The sequence below is a fragment of the Phyllobates terribilis genome, unplaced genomic scaffold, assembly GCF_046119375.1.
Source record: "Phyllobates terribilis strain yellow unplaced genomic scaffold, ASM4611937v1 Scaffold_7048__1_contigs__length_40268, whole genome shotgun sequence".
NCBI classification, from domain to species: Eukaryota; Metazoa; Chordata; class Amphibia; order Anura; family Dendrobatidae; genus Phyllobates; species Phyllobates terribilis.
The window spans coordinates 12,501-17,500 of record NW_027369789.1 but is presented as its reverse complement, the minus strand read 5'-3'; positions in this window follow the sequence as shown (position 1 = coordinate 17,500).

The following is a 5,000-nucleotide window of genomic DNA, read 5'->3' as shown; positions in this document are numbered from 1 at the left end:
TGCGGCGCCACCGTCTGGCTTAGACCTGCCTCCGCCGCGGGGGGTCCTCGACCCACCGGCGGACAGGCACGAGGATTGGGAGAGGGGGGCTGGCCGTCGGGGTCCGCCGCGGCTCTGGCACTAACCCGGCGACGCTGAGGTCGCGTGGGTGGTCGTCGGCCTGGCCGTGTCGGCGTCGCCCTCCAGCGTAGTCCCTCTTCCCGCTCGCGCCCGTAACCTCAAAGGGATGCCCGAGCGGCTTTTCTTCCCAGGGCTGCTCCCCGCCCAGGGCGGGAGCGCAGGGGGATCCCAGGTCGGCCTTTCACCGTACTCCCTACCTCTTGGCCCTCGTTCCTTCTCCCGTTCTCCATCTAACCCCTTGGCTCTGGGGTTTCCGCTCTCCCTCTCTCGCTCTCTCTCCTGCTCCCTGGCCGAGCCGCCTGGGAGGACGAGGGTCGAGGGGGAAGGCAACGGTCGGGCTGGGGCACACCGCACGGTGAGAACCCCCTTCGCCTGCCTCCACACCTCTGTCGTCCTCCCCACTGACGTAGGGGCTCGGGAAAAGACTGGAAATCGCGAAGCTCGGCAGTGGCGCGGAGAGGCCACCCACCGCCGCCGCTGTCGCCACCGCCGCGGAGGCCGCCCTTTCGGACACGAGGGGCAGCGCGAGCCTCCGCTGGCCGGGTACGCATCTGGAAGAAAAGGGCCGCCCTCGGAGAAGATCGCTGTGCTTCCCCGCACAGGGAGCGATTCGGACGACGGGCCCCCACGCCTGGCTGGGTGGGCGCCCCGCCGTTCGCCCGTACGGGTCGTCGGACCACTGCCTTCGCTCGGTTCGGGTCAAACTCCCCACGGCTCGGCCACCTCCGCAGACGGGAGGCGAGGCCGGCATGCGCGCCCAAAGATAGGTGTCGGAAGCCCGGGGGTAGAGGAGGAAGGGGACCGCTCACCTTAAGCCAGCGCGGGCTCCAAAGCCCGGGCCGAGCGAGCGGCGCCACCTCCCCACCCGGGAGCGCTGCGCCAGATCGATCGGAGGAAGAGCAGGGGTGCATGTAGGGACTTGCCCAAGTACGGAGGCTGCAAACCCCTGTCGTCGGGAGATACGTGCCCACGAGTCCTGGAAGCGCGACTCGGGTACAGGCGCCCTTGCGGGGGGGTACTGGATGTGGAACAGCACTGGGGTCGAAGCCACAAAAGCATCCGCCCTCATGGAGCCTCTCCTCGGCCTAAAAATCCAGATTTTAGCCTTGACGGCGCCCCCATGTGGAGAACCAGGGCCCGCGGGGGGGTCTGGCCAGGCTCACTTCAACCCAGGAACACCTCTCTGACTTGGGATAGGCGACCGGCAAAAGTCCCCCCACGCAGCTGCGGAAGCCTGGGTTCAGCCAAGGTGCAGACCTCCAGCCGAACAGGGACTCATAGCCAAAACGCATACCCAGGCCTACGGAGGTGAAAACCAGCTTAAATGAGTCAAAATGTGTCGGGGCTGAGAGGTACCTCTCTCTCATATATTCTGCCGGTGGTGTGCAAAACTGGGTCTTTGCATGGAGTGTCACCCTATACCCACTTTAGGGACGCATGCAAAAAAGTGCCCGATCGCCTGGAACTGTCAGGCGGATTCGGCTCCCTGGAATTTCCTCATTCTGGTTCTTTTTCACTTTTTGTCTCTTTTGCGACATCTAGTGGGCAGGCTGCATTACTGCAACCGGGGACACCTCAAAACGCTTGGAACTGGGGAGCGGGCTCAATTTACAAACGTTTTGCGGGTCCTGGAAGTCAAAATTGTGACTTCTGAAAACGACTAAGTATCAAGGACTCATCGCGCGAATCGCTCTGGAACTGAAATCGGATGCGCGCACTGACATGCTCCCCTCTCTGGAAGTCTGACACAAGTTGAAAAATTTTCTAAGTCCCCAAAAATTTTTTTTTTCAACTTTTTTTCAATTTTCCCCCTGTGGGATATATATTTTACCCACACTTTTGGAGCCCTCCTGGGATGCCCTCTAACATACTAGAACCTCATTTTGTGGAAGTTTTCACAAAATTGTGAAATTTTCCAAAAAGTCAGAAATTTTGCAAAAACGACTAAGTATCAAGGACTCATCGCGCGAATCGCTCTGGAACTGAAATCGGATGCGCGCACTGACACGCTCCCCTGTCTGGAAGTCTGACAAAAGTTGAAAAATTTTCTAAGTCCCCAAAAATTTTTTTTTTCAACTTTTTTTCAATTTTCCCCCTGTGGGATATATATTTTACCCACACTTTTGGAGCCCTCCTGGGATGCCCTCTAACATACTAGAACCTCATTTTGTGGAAGTTTTCACAAAATTGTGAAATTTTCCAAAAAGTCAGAAATTTTGCAAAAACGACTAAGTATCAAGGACTCATCGCGCGAATCGCTCTGGAACTGAAATCGGATGCGCGCACTGACATGCTCCCCTCTCTGGAAGTCTGACACATGTGTGAAAATTTTCTAAGTCCCCAAAAATTTTTTTTTTCAACTTTTTTTCAATTTTCCCCCTGTGGGATATATATTTTACCCACACTTTTGGAGCCCTCCTGGGATGCCCTCTAACATACTAGAACCTCATTTTGTGGAAGTTTTCACAAAATTGTGAAATTTTCAAAAAGTCAGAAATTTTGCCAAAAACGACTAAGTATCAAGGACTCATCGCGCGAATCGCTCTGGAACTGAAATCGGATGCGCGCACTGACACGCTCCCCTGTCTGGAAGTCTGACAAAAGTTGAAAAATTTTCTAAGTCCCCAAAAATTTTTTTTTTCAACTTTTTTTCAATTTTCCCCCTGTGGGATATATATTTTACCCACACTTTTGGAGCCCTCCTGGGATGCCCTCTAACATACTAGAACCTCATTTTGTGGAAGTTTTCACAAAATTGTGAAATTTTCCAAAAAGTCAGAAATTTTGCAAAAACGACTAAGTATCAAGGACTCATCGCGCGAATCGCTCTGGAACTGAAATCGGATGCGCGCACTGACATGCTCCCCTCTCTGGAAGTCTGACACATGTGTGAAAATTTTCTAAGTCCCCAAAAATTTTTTTTTTCAACTTTTTTTCAATTTTCCCCCTGTGGGATATATATTTTACCCACACTTTTGGAGCCCTCCTGGGATGCCCTCTAACATACTAGAACCTCATTTTGTGGAAGTTTTCACAAAATTGTGAAATTTTCAAAAAGTCAGAAATTTTGCCAAAAACGACTAAGTATCAAGGACTCATCGCGCGAATCGCTCTGGAACTGAAATCGGATGCGCGCACTGACACGCTCCCCTGTCTGGAAGTCTGACAAAAGTTGAAAAATTTTCTAAGTCCCCAAAAATTTTTTTTTTCAACTTTTTTTCAATTTTCCCCCTGTGGGATATATATTTTACCCACACTTTTGGAGCCCTCCTGGGATGCCCTCTAACATACTAGAACCTCATTTTGTGGAAGTTTTCACAAAATTGTGAAATTTTCCAAAAAGTCAGAAATTTTGCAAAAACGACTAAGTATCAAGGACTCATCGCGCGAATCGCTCTGGAACTGAAATCGGATGCGCGCACTGACATGCTCCCCTGTCTGGAAGTCTGACAAAAGTTGAAAAATTTTCTAAGTCCCCAAAAATTTTTTTTTTCAACTTTTTTTCAATTTTCCCCCTGTGGGATATATATTTTACCCACACTTTTGGAGCCCTCCTGGGATGCCCTCTAACATACTAGAACCTCATTTTGTGGAAGTTTTCACAAAATTGTGAAATTTTCCAAAAAGTCAGAAATTTTGCAAAAACGACTAAGTATCAAGGACTCATCGCGCGAATCGCTCTGGAACTGAAATCGGATGCGCGCACTGACATGCTCCCCTCTCTGGAAGTCTGACACATGTGTGAAAATTTTCTAAGTCCCCAAAAATTTTTTTTTTCAACTTTTTTTCAATTTTCCCCCTGTGGGATATATATTTTACCCACACTTTTGGAGCCCTCCTGGGATGCCCTCTAACATACTAGAACCTCATTTTGTGGAAGTTTTCACAAAATTGTGAAATTTTCAAAAAGTCAGAAATTTTGCCAAAAACGACTAAGTATCAAGGACTCATCGCGCGAATCGCTCTGGAACTGAAATCGGATGCGCGCACTGACACGCTCCCCTGTCTGGAAGTCTGACAAAAGTTGAAAAATTTTCTAAGTCCCCAAAAATTTTTTTTTTCAACTTTTTTTCAATTTTCCCCCTGTGGGATATATATTTTACCCACACTTTTGGAGCCCTCCTGGGATGCCCTCTAACATACTAGAACCTCATTTTGTGGAAGTTTTCACAAAATTGTGAAATTTTCCAAAAAGTCAGAAATTTTGCAAAAACGACTAAGTATCAAGGACTCATCGCGCGAATCGCTCTGGAACTGAAATCGGATGCGCGCACTGACATGCTCCCCTGTCTGGAAGTCTGACAAAAGTTGAAAAATTTTCTAAGTCCCCAAAAATTTTTTTTTTCAACTTTTTTTCAATTTTCCCCCTGTGGGATATATATTTTACCCACACTTTTGGAGCCCTCCTGGGATGCCCTCTAACATACTAGAACCTCATTTTGTGGAAGTTTTCACAAAATTGTGAAATTTTCCAAAAAGTCAGAAATTTTGCAAAAACGACTAAGTATCAAGGACTCATCGCGCGAATCGCTCTGGAACTGAAATCGGATGCGCGCACTGACATGCTCCCCTCTCTGGAAGTCTGACACATGTGTGAAAATTTTCTAAGTCCCCAAAAATTTTTTTTTTCAACTTTTTTTCAATTTTCCCCCTGTGGGATATATATTTTACCCACACTTTTGGAGCCCTCCTGGGATGCCCTCTAACATACTAGAACCTCATTTTGTGGAAGTTTTCACAAAATTGTGAAATTTTCAAAAAGTCAGAAATTTTGCCAAAAACGACTAAGTATCAAGGACTCATCGCGCGAATCGCTCTGGAACTGAAATCGGATGCGCGCACTGACACGCTCCCCTGTCTGGAAGTCTGACAAAAGTTGA